The following is a 21,781-nucleotide window of genomic DNA, read 5'->3' as shown; positions in this document are numbered from 1 at the left end:
GGTTTGTTATTTCAAATCTCTAAACCTTCAGACCTCTGTGCTTGGCTTATATATGTGAAAGTTAAAACAAGGATGTGTGTCACGGTGGTGATTATAATTCAAGTAGGCAAAGATTCCTGCATGACCAGCCTTCAAATGTCAGCCCATGCTGAAGTTAACACATTTAACTCATAGAACAAAATAATTAAAATGAGGAGTGGACGCAAAATGGTACTGCCATTCTAGAAAACAGTTTGGCAGTTTCTTATAAAGTTAAACATACACTTACCTCAAGACCCAACAATCGCCCTCCTGGGTATTTATCCCAGAGAAATGAAAATTTATGTTCATATAAAATATTGTACACAAATTATTATAACAGATTTATTTGTAATAGTCATGTATCAATCTGGATTCTTCAAAGGAATAGGACCAACAGAAGAGAGATATATACATAGTAAATCATATATATAAATGATATATATAAGAAGCTATATATGTATACACACATACATATATCTCTCAGGGTTCTCCAAAGACAAAGACATAGGACCAATTTTATATATATATTTTATATATATATATATGTAAAAAATAAATTATGGCCAGGCGTGGTGGCTCACACCTGTAAACCCAATACTTTGGGCCAAGGCAGGAGGATCACTTGAGCCCAGGAGTTTGAGACCACCTGAGCAACATAGTAAGACCCTGTCTCTACAAAAAAAAAATTTTTTTTAATTAGCCAGATGTGAGCCAGGCTCAATGGCTCATGCCTGTAATCCTAGCACTTTGCGGGGCTGAGGCAGCAGATCGCCTTGAGCTCAGGAGATCAAGACCAGCCTGGGCAATGTGGTGAAACTGTCTCTACAAAAAATACAAAAATTAGCCAGGCATGGTGGCACATGCCTGTGGTCCCAGCTACTCAGGAGACTAAGGCTGGAGAGTTTCTTGAGCCAGGGAGGTGGAGGTTGCAGTGAGCCAAGATCATGCCACTGCACTCCAGCCTGGGTGACAAAGTGAGACCCTATCTCAAAACAAAAAAAAAATTGTCCAGGTGTTCTGGCGCACACCTGTGGTCCCAGCTACTCAGGAGACTGAGGTGGGAGCATTGCTTCAGCCCGGGAGGTTGAGGCTGCAGTGAGTCATGATCACACCATTGTACTCAAGCATGGGTAACAGAGCAAGACCCTGCCTCAAAAAAAAAAAAAAAAAAAAAAAAAAGAAAGGCAGGTATAAGAAATGATATATATTGATCTATATAGATAAATGATATGTATATAAATCATATATATATTTATAATATATACATTTATCACAAAGAATTGGCTCACATGATTATAGAGGTTGACAGATCCTAAGATGTGCAGTCAGCCAAGCTGAAGACCAAGGAGGTTCAATGGTGGTGTTCCAGTGCCAAGGCCAGCAGGCTGGATACCCAGGAAGAGCAGATGTTTCGGTTCCAGTCCAAAGGCAGGAAAAAAACTGATGTCTCAGCTCAAAGGCAGTCAGGCAGGAGGAATTCTCTGTTATTCGGGGAAGATATTCTTTTTGTTCTATTCAGGCCTTCAACTGATTGGATGAGGCCCACCCACCTTAGGGAGGGCAGTCACCTTTATTCAGTCTATTGACTTAGATGTTAAACTCACCCAAAATCACCCTCACAGAAACACCCAGAATACTATTTGATGAACTATCAGGGCACCCCATAGCCCAGTCAAGTTGACACATAAAATTACCATCACAAGTCAAAAATTGGAAACAAGCCAAATGTCCCTCAACAGGTAAACAGATAAACACATGATGGTATATCCATTCAATGAAGTAACTCAGCAATAAAAGGTAAGGAGCAATTGATCCAGGCAACAATGTGGATGAGTCTCAGGGCTTTTTGCTGAGTGGAAAAAGCAAATCTCAAAAGGCCAGTCTGATTCCATTTATATAACATTATTTTTTTTTGAGATGGAGTCTTGCTCTATTGCCCAGGATGGAGCACAGTGGCATGATCTCGGCTCACTGCAACCTCTGCCTCCCGGGTTCAAGCGATTCTCCTGTCTCAGCCTCCCAAGTAGTTGGGACTATAGGCGTACACCACCATGCCCAGCTAATTTTTGTATTTTTAGTAGAGATGGGGTTTCACCATGTTGGCCAGGATGGTCTTGATCTTACGGCCTCATGATCCACCCCCCTTAGCCTCCCAAAGTGCTGAGATTACAGGCATGAGCCAACGTGCCCAGCCAACATTCTTTTGTTTTTTGTTTTTGAGATGGAGTCTTGCTCTGTAGCCCAGGCTGGAGTACAGTGGCACGATCTCAGCTCACTGCAACCTCTGCCTCCCTGGTTCAAGTGATTCTCGTGCCTTGGCCTCCTGAATAGCTGGGATTACAGGCATGCACCACCATGCCAGGCTATTTTTTGTATTTTTAGTAGAGACAGGGTTTCAACACGTTGGCCAGGCTGGTCTCGAACTCTTGACCTCAAGTGATCTACCTGCCTTGGCCTCCCAAAGTGCTGGGATTACAGGCATGAGCCACTGTACCTGGCCTTATATAACATTCCTGAAGTGACAAAATTATAGAGTTGGAGAATAGATCAGTGGTTCCAGGGGTTATAGTAGGAGAAAGGATGTGACTGAGGAGTAACAGCAAGAAATTTTTTCTTTTTTTTTTTTTTTTTTGAGACAGAGTCTCGAACTGTCACCCAGGCTGAAGTGCAGTGGCACGATCTCGGCTTACCGAGACCTCCGCCTGCTGGGCTCAAGCAGTCCTCCCACATCAGCCTCCTTCATAGTTGGGACTGCAGGAGTGTGCCACTGGGCTCAGCTAATTTTTGTATTTTTGTAGAGATGGAGTTTCATCACGTTGCCCAGGCTAGTCTCAAACTTCAGAGCTCAAGTGATCCACCTGCTTCAGCCTCCCAAAGTGCTAGGATTATAGGCATGAGGCACCATGCCCAGCCCCAGGAAGAAATTTCTTAGTGTGATGGGATACTTCTGTATTTTTATTGTGGGGATGGTTACTTGAATCTATGCATGTGATAAAGTTTCATAAAACTTGTCCAGACTCAGTGGCCTATAATCCCAGCACTTTAAGAGGCCAAAGTGAAAGGATCACTTCAGACCATGAGTTTGAGGTTACAGTGAGCTATGATTGTACCACTTCTCTCCAGCCTGTCTCAAAAAATTTTTTTCGTAGAATTACATACCAAAAGAAAAAGATGAGTGTGTCTTTTGTGTGTATCTATTATGTTCCCAGCACTGCTTTTGGGACTTTACACACAGTAACTGGCTGGGTGCGGTGGCTCACACCTGTAATCCGAGCACTTTGGGAGGCCAAGGCAAGCAGATCACTTGAGTCCAGGGGTTCGAGACCAGCCTGGGCCATAGTGAGATCTCATTTCTACAGGAAAAAAAATAATAATGATGATGGTGCGTGCCTGTAGTCCCAGCTACTCGAGAAGCTGAGGTGGGAAGATTGCTTGAGCCTGGGAGGTCAAGGCTGCAGTGAGCCAACATTGCGTCACTGCACTCCAGCCTGGGCGACACAGTGAGATTCTGTCTCAAAAAATAAAAACAAAAACAAACCAGACAGACCGTCACCTTAGGAATAAACACTATATCCCCACTTTATAGTCAAGGAAACACTGAGACTGTAATCACCACCCAGTCACATAGCTGGTAAGTGGTAAAACCAGGATTTTTAAACCAAGTGTACCTGACTCCAAGGCTTTGGCCCTTTCTCATGTTGCCTGCTAACACACACACAGACTCCAAGAACGGGGCCTCCAGCCTGCCCGTGGAGATCTTTCTAGCCCTGCTGCTGCCTCACACCACAGCGGAGCGTCCGCACTGTGTTTTCCGTACTCCCTGGATAAACACAGAAAGTCCTGCTCCGTGAAGAGGCCGTCAAAATCAGCACAGAGATGAGGCATTGGAGAGCAAACTCCAGGACAAGTCCGGAGAGACAGATGGCTCAGCCCGAGGTCAGGGTCCTCCTTATACCTCACTTGAATTTAGACGGCAGGCCGGGCATGATGGCTCATGCCTGTCATCCCAGCACTTTGGGAAACTGAGGCAGGCGGATCACTTGAGGTTAGGAGTTTGAGACCAGCCTGGGCAATATGGCAAAACCCCGTCTCTACCAAAAAACTAGCCAGGTGTGGTGGCACGCATCTGTAGTCCCAACTACTCAGGAGGCTGAGGCAGGAGAATCCCTTGAACCTGGGAGACGGAGTTTGCAGGGAGCCAAGATTGCTCCATTGCACTCCAGCCTGGGCGACGGAGCAAGTCTCTGCCTCAAGACAAAAAAAAAAAAAAAAGAATTTAGATAGCAACTAACTTCCCAAGGGTGTGTGTCTCTGGGATGCCTCCCATGACTCCCTCCAGGCTGAGCTGCAGACCCCTCTTCCATGCTTCCACATCAGCAGGATTTACCTTAATCAAGGACTCACCAATGTAAAATTTGTTGATGTGGGAGCCTCTCACAGAACTTGGCCTGGTTAGAAGCGCAGTAAGCGTTTGCTGAGTGAATGAATGAACTGCAAGAATCTCATGCAAGGGCTGTGGACTCAAACACCTTCAGAGGCCGGGCAGACACCACCAATGAATGAGGTTGGGGATGGTGATTCGTAGGGAGTGGAGAGGACAGGGGTGGAGTGGGGACATGTGCCGGAGCCACGGGGGCAGCTGCCACTCGCTTGCCCTCATGCTGCCGGGCGGGAATGTGGGCCATCTATTACCACATCTGATTTTTCAAAAGAAGCCAAAATCCAGTCTTTTATGATGAACTCCTGATTTGTTCATGTTGTGGACTAATTTTAAGCTTTTTAAATTAAGTGAGGGTCAAATGAAACACATATGCTAGTTGAATACTACCCAGAGGACATGGTTTGGAATTTCTGCTTTGAAACTTCAGGATGTTCCAGCGTTTCTGATGCAGTGACAGTGATTTTCCTGATGACTACAAGACAAAGGTGTCCACAGCAGGTAAAGGAAAGCCAGTGTCACCAACAGCCATGAGCCAATTCCATGTGGACGGCCTCCTCTGCTGGCATCCCACTGGGAGGGGCTCCAAGAGCTGATAAGAGCTCTGAAGGCAGGGTTGCAGGGAGGACAGGGAGGAGGGTACAGATGACCTATGACTGCTGGCTGGTGTAGTATTAGACTCTTAATAACTTGAATTCTCATGAAACATGCATTTTTGATGGATTATTAGATTATTTTCATCCTTGCACTAGTGGCACAAAGACCGGACAATCCCATGTAATGGACAAAAGATAGAGCCACTTGCACTAGACAGAGGGAAGCTAAGACAAGGCTGGACAAGGTCCTGGGAAAGAGGCCACAGGTGGCAAATCCACCCCGCCGAAGGACCTCATCTGGGTACAGACTTCTACCTCCCACCCTTCGCTTCAATACCGGAGGTCTTACCTTGTTTTCCTCACCAGACAGTTCTTTTTCTCAAACTGAGGAAATGAGCGCACATCTCAGAGTGGCCCCAGTTCAAATCCTTCCTCTACCATTTGCCAACTGTGATGAACAGCTTTGGAATCCCCATTTGTCCATCTTTCCAACACGACTCGTAAATGTTGATATCACACCTCCCGGATGTGATAGGATGAGGGTACTTCATTTCTTAGGTATTCTTCCCACAATTCTACAGACCCAGTCTAATCATGAGAAGACCAGAAACTGTCACCAGTCAGCGGAGACTAAGGATAGATGGACACTCAACGCAACACGGTGTCCTGGATTAGGTCCAGGAAGGGAAAGAGGCCATTAGTAACACAACTGCTGAGACCTGAAGAAAGTGTGTAGTCCAGTTGAAAAATCATGGATCTACACCAGGCAAGTGGCTTATACCTGTAATCCCAGCACTTTGGGAGGCCTAGACAGGTGGATGATTTGAGGTCAGGAGTTTGAAACCAGCCTGGCCAACATGGTGAAACCCTGTCTCTACTAAAAATACAAAAGTTAGCCGGGGATAGTGGCATGCGCCTGTAATCCCAGCTACTCAGGAGGCTGAAGCAGAAGAATCACTTGAACCTGGGAGACGGAGGTTGCAGTGAGCCGAGATCATGCCATTGAACTCCAGCCTTGGGGACAGAGTGAGACTCTGTCTCATAACAATAATAATAATAATGATAAATAATAAATAATAAATTAAAAATAAAAATAAAAATTATGGGGCAGGGTGTGGAGGCTCATACCCATAATCCCAGCACTTTAGGAGGCTGAGACAGGTGGATCACCTGAGGTCAGGAGTTCAAGACCAGCCTGGCCAACATGGTGAAACCTCATCTGTACAGAAAATGCAAAAACTACCCAAGCATGGTGGTGTGTGCCTGTAGTCCTGGCTACCTGGGATGCTGAGGTGGAAGGATTGCCTGAGCCTGGGAGGTGGAGGTTGCCATGAGCTGAGATTGCACCACTGTGCTCCAGCCTGGGTGACAGAGTGAGACTCTGTCTCAAAAAATAAAAATAAAAGATAAATAATAAAAAAAAAGATGGCAAATTTTATGTTATATGTATTTTAGTATTTTACCATACTTTTTTTTTTTTTTTTTTTTTTTTTGAGACAGAGTCTCGCTTTGTCACCCAGGCTGGAGTGCAGTGCAATTGTGCAATCTCGGCTCACTGCAACCTCCATCTCCTGAGTTCAAGCAATTCTCCTGCCTCGGCCTGCTGAGTAGCTGGGATTACAGGCACCCACCATCACACCCAGCTAATTTTTGTATTTTTGGTAGAGATGGGTTTCACTATGTTGACCAGGCTGGTCTTGAAATTCTGACCTCAGGTGATCCGCCCAACTCGACCTTCCAAAGTGCTGGGATTACAGGTGTGAGCCACTGCACCCAGTCCATACTTTCTTAAAATAATAAAGAAATGAATACAAATTTGACTGTATATGTGCGTGTACAGTATGTGTACACGTCTACATTCCCTAGCTATATCCACGGAGAGGGACAGGGAACAGCCTCACCGTAGTGGCAGTGAGCACATGTAGCATCCAGATCTTGACTTCTAAATACCATTTTCAAAAAAGGGAACCAAGATCTTCAGAGAGCAGACTGATTCCAGGGCTGCGAGCTTGAGTGGGCTCCCACTGGCGAAACTGGGAATAATTTTTTTTTTTTTTTTTGACACAGAGTCTCACTCTGTCACCCAGGCTGGAGTGTAGAGGCGCGATCTTAGCTTACTGCAACCTCCGCTTCTCAGGTTCAAGCAATTCTTGTGCCTCAGCCTCCCAAATAGCTGGGACTACAGGTGTGTCCCACCACACCTGGCTAATTTTTGTATTTTTAGTAGAGACGGGATCTCACCATGTTAGCCAGGTTGGTCTCGAGCTCCTGACCTCAAGTGATCCACCCACCTTGGCCTCCCAAAGGGCTGGGATTACATGCATGAGCCACTGTGCCTGGCCTGGGAATAATTTAATTATTACAATGAATAGTGAGAGTCATGGATTATAACCTATTGCATTCACGAGTCTATGCAGACATAAATAAATCACTTGCCCAAGATCACAGTGGGAAAAGGTAGTACTGGGGACGAAGGACGCTCACTCTCATTTTCCTTTAGCGCTTCTTTCCCCCCAGATACTGTGAGTGGGAAGGACATGACACACAGAGCAAGCTGGAGGCCCAGAAAATTCCTAGAGAGAGCGTCCAGGACATATGGACTTTTGAGATCTGTCCAGTGTCATGTCCTGTTTCAAATCATGCTGGGGGAAGGGAAGGTGCAGGAGATGCAGTGAGGGAGGGGGCATGGGGGTGACAGAGGCTGGAGAGCAGGGAGGAGGCTGGTCCATCAGCTGCGGCTGCCAATGATGCCGAGGGGCTGGTGGAGAAGGTATGGGCGAGGGGCCTCCTGGAGAGCGAGGTGCCCACATCTGGTTCACATTGAAGGGTAAAAACAAACAGGTTTGTAAGCTGGAAGGAGCCCAGCAGCCTGAGCCAAGCTGTGCTGCTCGGACACTAGGGCACAGCATCCCCTCTTCCACGGGTCACTGGGCCTGGCCAGCTCCCAAGGGCTTGCAGAGGGGACGCAGTTGGAATAAGGCCATCTTCTCTGCTTAGAACCACATTATCTGGGTCCAGCTCCTCCTCATGTACAAACCAGCCTCATCGTGTGTCCGGAGAGGTTGGTTCTTTGATTTGTAGATGACTCATTTCAGTCCCTTGAATGAGACTGAGACTGCGCATGTGCCAAACGTCACCATGTCCACCCAGAGGGCTTGTTTGTGCTTCGTGTAATGTCTCCCTTGGCTGGGAAGAGACAGCGGCTTGCTGTGGAATCTGGAGCAACTTTCTTAACTTCTATGAGCCTCAGTTTCCCCAGATATAAAATGGAAACAACAGTTCCTCCTTAAGGGTCATGGTTGGCCTATTAGAGTTACTGAGCATCAGGCCCAGCCAGTGCCGAAAAGCTCTCAGTCAACATCCACTATTCCTACTGGTCATGTGGACTCCAGCCTTATCTCTTCTATTGGGTATTTAAAGTTAGCCTGTAGTCCCAGCTCCTTGGGAGGCTGAGGTAGGAGGATCACTTGAACTCGGGAGGCAGAGCTTGCAGTGAGTCAAGATCATGCCACTGCACTCCAGCCTGGGTGACAGAGCGAGACTCTGTCTCAAAAAAAAAAAAAAAAAAAGTCTTAGGAAAAAAAGACTTTCCTCTAGGCCAGGCATGGTGGTTCACACCTGTAATCCCAGCACTTCGGGAGGCCAAGGTAGGTGGATCATCTGAGGTCAGGAGCTGGCAAGACCAGCCTGGCCAACATGGTGAAACCTCATTTCTACTAAAAGTACAAAAATTAACTGGGTGTGATGGCATGTGTCTGTCATCCCAGCTACTTAGGAGACTGAGGCAGGAGGATCACTTGAACCTGGGAGGCGGAGGTTACCGTGATCCAAGATCACGCCACTGCGCTCCAGTCTGGGCAACAGAGTAAGACTCTGTCTCAAAAAAACAAAACAAAACAAAAGTTTTAGGAAAAAAAGACTTTCCTTTAGGATTTGTATTCCAGCAATTAGTACCATCCCTGGCAATATGAGGCAAGTGGCAGGCAGACCACAGATGACTTTCCAGTTTTGCTATTTGGTGGCTGTGTGACACTAAAAAGCCTCCTTAACCTCTCTTAGCCTCAGCTCCTTCTCTGTAAAGGCAGAATTCTCGCCCTGCCTCTCAGGTATTTGTGAGAATTCGGAGGGTAATGCACATCAGAGAAGGGGATGGTTTGTGGTAAATACTGTTTTCCTTCCCAGACCCATATTAAAGGCTCAGAGAATAGTCGTTGGGTGGAGGGGAAACACATCAGGGAAGCACCTTTCAAAACCACTGGGTACGGCCCTTTCTCTGCTCAGCGTTAGTTCTTTCCTCTTCAATAAGTGGCACCATGGCCAGGCACAACAGCTCACGCCTGTTATCCCAGCACTTTGGGAGGCCAAGGCAGGGGGATCACTTGAGCCCAGGAGTTTGAGACCAGCCTGGACAATACGGTGAGACCCAATCTCTACAAAAAAATAAAATTTAGCTGAGCATGGTGGCACATGCCTGTAGTCCCAGCTATAGGAGAGGCTGAGGCAGGAGGATCACTTGAGCCCAGGAAGCAGTGAGCTGTGATCGTGCCATTGCACTCCAGCCTGGGTGACAGATTGAGACCCTGACTCAAAAATAAATACATAAATAAATAAATAAAGCCAGGCACAGTGCTCATGCCTCCAATTCCAGCACTTTGGGAGGCCGAGGCGGGCAGATCACTTGAGGTCAGGAGTTTGAGATCAGCCTGGCCAACAGGGCCAGACCCTGTCTCTACTAAAAATACAACAATTAGCCTGGCATGGTGGCTCATGCCTGTAATCCCAGTTACTCAGAGGCTGAGGCAGGAGAATTGCTTGAATCCAAGAGGCGGAGGTTACAGTGAGCCAAGATTGTGCCACTGCACTCCAGCCTGGGCAATAGAGTGAGACTCTGCCTCATAAATAAATAAATCGGCAGCAGACAGCAGGGAACTGATTCATTCTGGAGAGAGCCCTGAGGCTCGTGTCCTGCCCAGCACCTTGTAGAGACCTCAGCTTCCTACCCTGAACTCACCTCTTGCTGTCCCCAAACTTACAGAAAAGGACGTTGCCTCTTTGCCAGATGCAACCAGCTGGCTGTCCTCCAGCGCCCTCCAGCGTGTTCTTGGGGAGTCCGCTTCCGTGGGCCCACTCGTCCACTGTCAAAAGCCCTTGGCCGGGAGGGCTTGGTGGCTCACGCCTGTAATCCCAGCACTTTGGGAGGCTGAGGTGGGCAGATCACAAGGTTAGGAGTTTGAGACCAGCTTGGCCAATATGGTGAAACCCCGTGTCTACTAAAAATACAAAAATTGGCTGGGCATGGTGGTGGGTGCCTGTAGTCCAAGCTACTTGGGAGGCTGAGGCAGGAGAATTGCTTGAACCCGGGAGGTAGAGTTTGCAGTGAGCCAAGATCACATCACTGTACTCCAGCCTGGGAGACAGAGGGAGACTCCGTGTAAAAAAAAAAAAAAAAGCCCTGGTCCAGAAGCCCCTGCAAAGCAAAAGTCTGAGACTCCATCTGCCTTGGTCCTTGGGAGAAGGTGAAATCAGACAAACTGGTTACACCTGAGGCACCTCATTATGCCTCAGTTTTCTCCTCTGTAAAAAGAATTTTTTGTTTGTTTGTTTGTTTGTTTTAAGACGGAGTTTCGCTCTAGTTGCCCAGGCTGGATGGAGTGCCATGGCACGATCTCAGCTTACTGCAACCTCTGCCTCCCAGATTCAAGTGATTCTCCTGCCTCGGCCTCCCTAGTAGCTGGGATTACAGGCACCCGTCACCATGCCCAGCTAATTTTTTGTATTTTTAGTAGAGACAGGGTTTTGCTATGTTGGCCAGGCTGGTCTAGAATTCCTGACCTCAAGCAATCCACCCGCCTCAGCCTCCCAAAGTGCTGGGATTACACACGTGAGCCACCTCGCCCAGCTTAAAACGGACTTTTAAATACTATTCACTTTATAGGGTTGTGATGAGGCTCTCCTGAGAGGTTTGAGGATGTATGAGGCATATTTGGTACAGTGCCCTGCATATAGTAATTGTTCTGTAAGTGCTCACTATTCTGGTTGTTAGCTGTCATTTAAAATCTTTCCAGCCCTAAATAATCCTCACTGAGCAGTTCAGAAGTTGCCAGGGCTCAAGCTCAAGTCTGATTTGCTAGGGCTACTGGGTAACAGACACAATCCTTCATGCAGTTTCTTTTTTTTTCTTTCTTCCTTTCTTTTTCTTGGGTGTTTGTTTGTTTGTTTGTTTTTGCTTTTTTGAGACACAGTCTCCCACTGTTGCCCAGGCTGAAGTATAGTGGCACGATCTTGGCTCACTGCAACCTCTGCCTCCCGGATTCAAGTGATTCTCATGCCTCAGCCTCCTGATTAGCCAGGGTTATAGGCCCACACCACCACGCACGGCTAATTTTTGTATTTTTAGTAGAAATGGGGTTTTGCCACGTAGACCAGGCTGGTCTTGAATTCCCGACCTCAAGTGATATACCCACCTTGGCCTCCAAAAGTGCTGGGATTACAGGCATGAGCCACCGTGCCCGGCCCCTTCATGCAGTTTCTCTCACTCCTTTCAGAATCGAGGAGTCTGCTATTCCATCGACATCTAACCCACTCCTCTAAACCAGCCTGCACTCCCAGCTGGAGAACTACAATCCAATCAGGGATTAAATCTAAATTCCTCCCATCTGATCACTGGGATCCCTACCCATCCAACTCTCCCCCTCCTCCAGAAATGTTACCAATCCCCTAAAGCCTCCAATCACCTGTTGAACCACCAGCCAAGTGCTTACTAATCCCCGTCTCCCAAGCTCAGACACTCCCTGTAATTGATGGACACGCAGCACTGGGAGCTTTCACATTAAGCTCTTACTTTGAAACTTTGAATAAGAAAAAGAGCTGAAAAAAGCAGATCTCCCAATCTTGGTGAAATTGTAGGTAAAACTCCAAGTAGAATACCCCAAATAAATTGCATAAGTAATGATAATATCTCATAATATGTTTATTATATGCATATATATTAGATATATTTGGAATATATAGGTATTATGTATTCTAAACTTCTATCATCTATCTATCTATCTCCATCTGTCTATCTGTAGTCACCCCAAAGGCTAAAAGAAAGTTTTCCACACTCAAGAGTGAAATGGGGCTGGGTTCAGTGGCTCATGCCTGTAATCCCAACACTTTGGGAGGCTGAGGCAGGAGGATTGCTTGAAGCCAGAAGTTCAAGACCAAGACCAGCCTAGACAACATAAGGAGACCCTGTTTCTGCAAAAAATATAAAAATTAGCCAGCTATGGTGGTGCACACCTGTAGTCCCAGCTACTTGGGGGGCTGAGGTGGGAGGATTGCTGAGGACAAGAGGTGGAGGCTGTAGTAAACCATGATTGCTCCACTGCACTCCAGCCTGGGTAACAAACTGAGATCCTGTCTTAAAAAAAAAAAAAAAAAGAGAGAGAGAGAGTGAAACGGAACAAATTATACATCCTTTGCATGACAAGAAAGAGCTAGGAGAATAACATTGTGCAGGATCCTGGTTTCTCTGGAGGAGCTGTTGAAATCTGCTCTGTGATCAGAAAGGGACATGATTGCAGGTGGAGGCTGGAAAAAGGCTCTTTGAGCAACTGTTTAGATTTTGGGTTAAACCATTTTGCACAACTTGAAAAATAGTATGCTCTAAAAAAAACTGTTTATCCAACATCTATCTATCTATCTATCTATCTATCTATCTATCTATCTATCTATCTATCTATAATGAGTTGCCCCCTTAAACTCCTGCTTTGTAAACTAACACTGACTGAGAGCTTACTTGGTGAGCTGGGTATTCAAATCACCTTTAAAGCACCTCTAGGAGTTAGATACTAGTTTCATCCTCATTGTGCTGAGTTGGAAAGTGAGGCACAGAGCAGTTAAGCAACTTGCTGGAGGTCACACAGCTATTAGGTGTCAGAGCTGGATTGAAATTCACATCTGATTCCAGAGCCAGCGCTATTTACCACTAAGCTCTACTGCCTCCCTGTGGCGGCTTTCCAGGCAGGAGGGAGCTTCAGCAGCTTTCACAAATACTGTACCTCCCTCGCCCACAACACACGGAACTCAGTCTCCCCCTGTTGCTTTTCATAGCAAATCCTATGCCCTGTGTTCATACTTTTGACATGCATAAAATCTTGACCCACCATGAGAAAAAAAAATGTTGTTGATGTGTGTGTTTATTTTAACCAATAACTTCCACTTTCTGTCTTTCTAAACCATTAGAAGGAAAAACATTTGTTCTCACCCTTCCTATGTTTTTGTTTGTTTGTTTGTTGAGACGGAGTTTCGCTCTTGTTGCCCAGGCTGGAGTGCAACGGCACGATCTTGGCTCACTGCAACCTCTGCCTCCCGGGTTCAAGCGATTCTCCTGCCTCAGCCTCCCAAGTAGCTGAGATTACAGGCATGCGCCACCGCGCCCAGCTAATTTTATATTTTTAGTAGAGAGGAGTTTTTCCATGTTGGTCAGGCTGGTCTCGAACTCCTGACCTTCGGGTGATCTGCCCACCTCAGCCTCCCAAAGTGCTGGGATTACAGGCCTGAGCCACCACACCTGGCCCTCACCCTTCCTATGTAAAACCAAAAGCATTCACTCACTGTCCGTCCACAGCACAGGTTGGAAGCCACTTAGGAGCCCTGGGGGTTGAATCTAGTGAAGAGAATCTGACAATGCTTGGTGCACTTTGGGGTGAATTCATTTTGACACCTCGCTCTGAAGTTTTAGAAATACCATTGTTCTTCATATTGGTGTTTTAGATAGAGGAGGCACGTTAGTTTTCTTTTTCTTTTTTCTTTTTTTTTTTTTTTTTTTTTTGAGACAGTCTCACTGTATCACCCAGGCTGGAGTCCAGAGGTGCCATCTCAGCTCACTGCAGCCTTGACCTCCCTGGTTCAAGTGATCCTCCCACCTTAGCCTCCCAAGTAACTGGGACTACGGGTGCACACCACCACGCCTGGCTAATTTTTGTAGAGATGGGGTTTTGTCATGTTGCCCAGGCTGGTCTTGAACACCTAGACTCAAGCAATCCTCCTGCTTTGGCCTCCCAAAGAGCTGGGATTATAGGAATGAGCCACCGCACCTGGCCAAAATGTTCCATGTCTTTATCTGGATGGTGGTTACCTGGGTGTCCATGCAGGTAAAAATGCACTGAGTGGCCGGGCACAGTGGCTCACTCCTATAATCCCAGCACTTTGGGAGGCTGAGGCAGGAGGGTCACTTGAGTCCAGGAGTTTGAGACCAGCGTGAGTAATATGACCAAACCCCATCTCTACTGAAAATACAAAAATTAGCTGGGCATTGTGACTTGGGCCTGTAATCCCAGATACTCAGGAGGCTGAGGCACGAGAATCACTTGAAGCCGGGAGGCGGAGGTTGCAGTGAGCCAAGATTGCACCACTGAACTCCAGCCTGGATGTCAGAGTGAGACCCTGTCTACAAAACAAAAAGCATTGAGTGGCACACTCCAGATTAGAGCACTTCACACTCATTACTGAATACAAATTGCACCTTAAGGTCAGGTGCAGTGGCTCACGCCTGTAATCTCAACACTTTGGGAAACCGAGGCAGGCAGATCACCTGAGGTCAGGAGTTCGAGACCAGCCTGGCCAACATGGCAAAATCGCGTCTCTACTAAAAATGCAAAAATTAGCCAGGCATGGTGGCAGGCACCTGTACTCCCAACTACTTGGGAGGCTGAGGCAGGAGAATCCCTTGAACCTGGGAGGTGGAGGTTGCAGTGTGCTGATACTGTGCCACTGCACTCCAACGTGCTTTTTGAGAGAGCGAGACTCGTCTCAAAAAAAAAATTAAATAAGTTGTATTAATTAAATAAAATAAAGACAATAAAAAGGGAGGAATCTAGGAGAATAAGTTATTTCAAGGGCAAACAAGTTTCATAAAACACACACACACACACACACACACACACACACCCCCTGTGGTTGTTGTGAGGACTGGTGTGGGACGACAGAGGAAGAGAAGGCAGGGAGACCAGAGCTGAAGGTTATTGCATATTGTCCATGTTTTAATCTCTTAGGCAGGAAAGGGCAAAGACATGCCCTTTTCATTGTCACCAGCTTTACTTTTACCTTTTAAAAGTAAATTGTTGGCTGGGGGCAGTGGCTCACGCCTGCCCAGCACTTTGGAAGGCTGAGGCAGGTGGATCACCTGAGGTCAGGAGTTCAAGACCAGCCTGGCCAACATGGTGAAACCCCATCTCTACTAAAAATACAAAAATCAGCCAGGCCTGGTGGCACACACCTGTCAGCTACTCAGGAGGCTGAGGCACAAGAGAATCACTTGAACCCAGGAGGCAGAGGTTGCAATGAGCTGAGATTGCACCACTGCATGCCAGAGCCTGGGCAACAGATCGAGACTTTGTCTCAACAACAACAAAAAAGTAAATGGGATCAGAGTGCAGTGACTCACACCTGTAATCCCAACACTTTGGGAGGCCGAGACTGGAGGATTGCTTGAGAAGTCTTCCTGGCTGAAGTGAAAGTTTCCCAGGCTTTCTCACGAGAGAATGTCTTTTAAGTTTACAAAAGGAAAGGCTAAAATTAAATTCCCTGGTATCTTTCTATCTTGCTGAAGCCTGGGGTCTCCCTGGCAGCTGGGCCTGGAGGAGGCAGGAAGTAAATAGCTGTTCTCTGAATGGGCTCTTCCGAGAAAAGGGAATGCCTCACTGTATTCACTGCAAGAAACATAGGACCTCAAAGCTCTGGGGCCCAACCGGGAACTACACAAGTGGTTTCTTTTCCAGAAAGCCCACTCATAAGACGCAGAGGCGTCTAATTACCCAAGAACATATGGCACAGTGAAAGTCGAGTCTTCACCACCCAGAAGCTCAGGACAATGTCATCACTCACAGAGGCATCGATCAGGACAATGTCATCACTCACAGAGGCATCGATGGGAGGGCTGAGCTCAGGAACCCACGAGAGGCTCAGGGTGCTGCCATGAGCTTAGATCCTAGACTTGAGTGGGCTAAAAGGTCACCAGGCTAAGATTTAGGGCTAACAGAGGAGACAAGCCAACGCTGAGTCACTTTGAAGCTTGAAATCAGGGTTTTTAACCCCCACGCTATTGACATTTTAGACCAGAAAATTACTTATTGTGGGGGTTGTTCTGTGCATTATGGGGTGTTCAGCAGCATCCCTGGTCGCTATCCACTAGATAACCGTAGCATCCCCCTCCCCTCGAGGTGACAACCAAAAATATCTCCAGGCCAGGCACAGTGACTCACGCCTGTAATCCCAGCACTTTGAGAGGCCGAGGTGGGTGGATCACCTGAGGTCAGGAGTTCAAGACCAGCCTGGCCAACATGGCGAAACCCCATCTCTACTAAAATTACAAAAATTAGCCAGACGTGGTGGCAGGCGCCTGTAATCCCAGCTACTCGGGAGGCTGAGGCAGGAGAATCACTTGAACCCACGAGGTGGAGGTTGCAGTGAGCTGAGACCATGCCATTGCACTCTAGCCTGGGCAACAAGAGCGAATCTCCATCTCAGAAAAAAAAAAAAAAAAGTCCCCAGATTTTTGTGAAATGTCATCTTGGGGGGCAGTATCTCCCTGGATTGAGAACCACTGCTTTAGATAAAAGCAAAGTCTTACGCCGGGTGCAGTGGCTCACGCCTGTAATCCCAGCACTTTGGGAGGCCGAGGTGGGTGGATCATTTGAGGTCAGGAGTTCGAGACCAGCCAGACCAACATGGTGAAACCCTGACTCCACTAAAAATACAAAATTAGCTGGGTGTGGTGGCACGCGACTGTAATCCCAGCGACTTGGGAGGCTGAGGCAGGAGAATCACTTGAACCTGGGAGGCGGAGGTTGCAGTGAGCCTAGATCACGCCATTGTACCCAGCCTGGGCAACAAAAGTGAATCTCCATCTCAAAAAAAAAAAAAAAAGAAGCAAAATCTTAGACTTGTCCATTTTGGGGCCATTGCCTGAAATCTTGGACAAAAGCCTAAATGACCCAGTTAAAATACCAGTATCTGAGCCCCACTGTTAGGCTGAAGCAAACCGAGGAGGCAATTAATTACGTGTTGCCTAACTTGCTTCTCCCTTGCAGTTTCAATTGCATTAGGCAGCCAGCTTCCCTTCCTCTCCACGGTTTGAATTGTTGCTGTGCCGGGCAAAAACTGCGGCTGGTCCACCCCAGAGCTGGCCTCATTTCAATAACAGCCGGGAGGACTGGCATGGGGCTTTCCAAGCTTAATTAGCTCATGTTTGTAAAGTTCCTTAGGAAGCTCAGGCCAGTATGCTATGGGAAGTCCAAGTTACTAGGATTCTCGCCACACTTAAAAAAAGAACATTCCCGCATAAAAAGGCTGGTAGAGCCAGAAAAGAGCGCCTCAGAGTGTGTGTGTGAATAGCGAAGGGTCCTTGTGAACCACATTTGAGACCGTAAAGAAAGAGAGTAATGCATTCCAACTTTCAGGCCCTCCTCCTATTCTCTAGAGCAGGAAATTATGTAAAGTATTTCCTGAACAGCTGAAGTATGTTAGAAACCTGCTAGCATCCTCCAGAGTATCTCCAGGAAATGGACACCGAAGAATTTCTTTGCAACAAGAAACTATTTGAGCTCTACTGGCTGTTTCTACCTGAATGAGTTGGATACTCTCAGCCTGGGAGTGGAGAATACAATCTTCTTAGATCATGTTTATGTCAAACTCAGCATCCTACAGCAAGAACACACATGGGAAAATAATTCCCTTTGTGTATGCACATATATATGAAGAATTTTCTTCGTGTGTGTGTGTGTATATATAGTATATATGCACATATACACATATATTAGTATACATCAAGAGAGACGGAGACAGAATGAAGAACTTTCTTTGTTAGGTAATTTAGCAATGTCAGTAATAGCTTGCTAGTTAGTTATTCCCACTCAGTCTTCGGGTGGGGCAAGAATGAGGTCAGCCTCTTCTGTTTTAGGCAGAATTCTAGAACATGCAACAAAAGGAAACTGCTTGGCCCCATCCCACCTCTAGAGATTTGTCCTCTCCAAGGCCTGCCTATAAATCTCCCAGGGTGGGGATCCAGGAGCATGGTGCCCCGGCAAGCCAAGCTTGAACCTCCCAAGCAAATCAGCGTCGGAATGTTGGTGGGGTCACAGGATCAAGAGCCATCTGGGAGCCAGCTGTGACTTGGGCTGATTCCCATGGTTTCCTATGAGAAGGGCGAGTGTGATCACTACAGCAGAAATACCAAAGAAAAATGGCAATTGTTACCTCCCGAGCAAAGAACAAGGCCTAGAGCAGAGCCGGTTCCTACAGAGAATGACAGATCGGAATATGCTGGCGAAGGCCAGGCAAGTTCTGTGCTTCCTAACCAGTTAGGAGCCCTTCCTCCCGCGGCGGCCGAGCTGGGATCCAGAGCTTGGGAAGTGTGGGACCTGCCTCTCTGAGACCTGGCTGTCAGCAGGAGGATGAGGAGCCAAACACGTCCCATTGTTACCACCCACCCTCTGGGGCTTGCAGGGAAACTGCACTCCTGGCCGAACGAGAAATATAAACCCTTGCCATCTTCTCTTTCCGGGGACAAAGGCACCACAGATTTTTAGTGTTTCATCGTGCTTTTGGAACGAATGTCAACCAAATGCCATCTTTTAGGGACAGCAGCTAAAACGCCTGTTCAACTGGAGTTCTTTAGTCAAATGTCCGTTACATTCAGTGATCTGAGGTCTTAAATTACTTAGGCTCAGGGAGTGATATTAGAAAAAAAGAAAGTGGCTGGGTGCAGTGGCTCATGCCTATAATCGCAGCACTTTGGGAGGCTGCGGTGGGCAGATCACAAGGTCAGGAGTTCGAGGCCAGCCTGGCCAACATGGTGAAACCCTGTCTCTAAAAATACAAAAATTACCTGGACACGGTGGTGCATGCCTGTAATCTCAGCTACTCAGGAGGCTGAGGCAGGAGAATCAATTGAACCCAGGAGGTGGAGGTTCCAATGAGCTGAGATCATGCCATTGCACTCCAGCCTGGGCAACAAGAGCAAGACTCTGCCAAAAAAAAAAAAAAGAGAGAGAGAATAAGCACATTTACAAATGTGTAGAAAATAGGCCGGGCACGGTGACTCACATCTGTAATCCCAGCACTTTGGGAGGCCGAGGTAGGTGGATCACCTGAGGTCAGGAGTTTGAGACCAGCCTGGCCAACATGGTGAAACTCCGTCTCCTACTAAAAATACAAAAATTAGCTGGGCATGGTGGCAGGCACCTGTGATCCCAGCTACTCGGGAGGCTGAGGTGGGAGAATTGCTTGAACCTGGGAGACAGAGGTTGCAGTGAGCCAATATTTCGCCACTGCACTCCAGTCTGGGCAACAGAGTGAGACTTCGTCTCAAAAGAAGCCAAAAAGGAGAGAGGAGAGGAGAGGGCAGGGGAGGGGAGGGGAGGGGAGGGGAGGGGAGGGGAGGAAAGAAAAGAGAAGAAAAGAAGAGAAAAGAAAAAAGAAAAGAAAAGAAAAGAAAGGAAAGAAAAGGAACTACACCTGAAGCTTGTAATATTTTGAAGGTAGCTCTACCTTTGAGAACCTAATTTTCCCCAGGCTATGATTCCCTTTCTTTGAAAATTACCCACATGTATTTAACAGTAAACTTTGCATACAGTTTCAGATGTTCAGGAGCCCCATAACCTACCTTGGATCTCAGGTTACACAGGTTAAGAATTTTTATTCAGGCCGGGCGCAGTGGCTCATGCCTGTAATCCCAGCACTTTGGGAGGCCGAGGTGGGCGGATCACGAGATCGGGAGATCGAGGCCATCCTGGCTAACACGGTGAAACCCCGTCTCAACTAAAAATGCAAAAAAATTAGCTGGGCGTGTTGGCAGGCGCCTGTAGTCCCAGCTACTCGGGAGGCTGAGGCAGGAGAATGGCGTGAACCCGGGAGGCGGAGCTTGCAGTGAGCCGAGATCACGCCACTGCACTCCAGCCTGGGCGACAGAGCAAGACTCCATCTCAAAAAAAAAAAAAAAAAAAAAAAAAAAGAATTCTTATTCATGCCAAAATATACAATCCAATGGTAGAATTTTAGGTTATTATTTTAATTATTTTAGGTTATTATTTTAATCTTTGTGGTATTCTGTTTTTCAAATTTTCTAAAATTAGTAGTATTTCTGTAACTAGGAAAATACATTTTAAAGAGTTACCCAGAAGAAAAGAAAGAAAAAAGGAAGAAAGAAAGAGAAAGGAAGGAAGGAAGGAGAGAGGGAGGGAGGGGGAAGAGAAAGAGAGAGAAAAAAAGAAAGAGTGAGAGAGAGAAAGAGGGAAGGAAGGAAGGAAGGAAGGAAAGGAAAGTGAAAGAAAAGAAAAGAAAGAAAGAAGGAAGGAAGGAAGGAAGGAAGGAAGGAAGGAAGGAAGGAAGGAAGGAAGGAAGGAAGGAAGGAAAAGACAGAAAGGAAGGAAAATGAATTAGCTTTATGTTTCCTAAGTTAATCTTTGCTGAGTGGCTGAGACGTTGGTTGAAAGGATGGGCAAGAACAGAGTAGGGTGACAGTCATTGGTCACCTCCAACTTTTGTCTAAGCCAAAGGGTTGAAAAAGACCATCTTGGCTGGGCTCGGTGGCTCACGCCTGTAATCCCAGCACTTTGGGAGGCCCAGGTGGGTGGATCACCTGAGGTCAGGAGTTCAAGACCAGCCTGACCAACATGGAGAAACCTGGTCTCTACTAAAAATACAAAATTATCCAGGTGTGGTGGTACACGCCTGTAATCCCAGCTACTCGGGAGGTTGAGGCAGGAGAATCTCCTGAACCTGGGAGGCGGAGGTTGCAATGAGCTGAGATCATGCCATTGCACTCCAGCCTGGGCAACAAGAGCGAAACTCCGTCTCAAAAAAATAAAAGAAAGAAAAAGACCATCTCATTTCTACATGTTTTTCTGCATTTCTCCTGTATTTCAATAGTTTTGCTTTTAAAATATATATTTTTTGCAGCCACAATCAGGAGATGCCTTCCAGATGTCATACCTTGACCATTAATTTTAATTTTGAATTGATTCAAAGTTTTCTTATTCATCCAGTCTTTCCTCATATTCCCTTGTTTTTATGGATAAGCTTCCAATATTTCTACCTAAACTTGTTCAAGTTCTAAACATGAGTTTCTTAATAGTAGAATATATGGCTTTGTGGTTGCTGTCTCAACAGTCAAGTGTTTGATCATTTGAGAAACTTCATTAACACTAGTATTAGGGGCCTATCAGGTATTGATACTGACAAGCTTCCATCACCAAGTTGGACTTGGGTGGTTCAGTCCTGTTTTCATGGACAATGAGAAGTTAGGTGAGGAGGTGCTCCAATTATTCTGTCCAATAGAATTAAGAGAAAGGGAACCAGTGGGCACAGGAAGACAGCTGGACCTCTCACTGGGATACTGCATAGGCTAACAGCCAGTCTAGGAACTTAGTCACAGTGGGCCCTCCTTGAGCCAGTTCCACTGTTCAGAGAGCTATGCCAAGCCCCTAAAAGACCTGAAGGCTGACAAAACATCTGACTTTTGGGTAGAATCCTATCATTAAGTTTATAAACAATCCAGTATGGTGATCTCATGTTGATTTGCATCTGATTGATAGGGGGGAAAAAAGAGAAGAGTATAATAAACTTAGCCTAGAAGGTAAAATAAATCAAAACAAGGGTCGGTCTGTGTAAGAACAAACAGAAATCTTTGGTGTTAAAAGGTTGGAGGCAGCCGGGTGCAGTGGCTCATGCCTGTAAATCCCAG

Source organism: Macaca thibetana, chromosome 16, assembly GCF_024542745.1.
Source record: "Macaca thibetana thibetana isolate TM-01 chromosome 16, ASM2454274v1, whole genome shotgun sequence".
NCBI classification, from domain to species: Eukaryota; Metazoa; Chordata; class Mammalia; order Primates; family Cercopithecidae; genus Macaca; species Macaca thibetana.
This window is presented reverse-complemented; position numbering follows the sequence as displayed.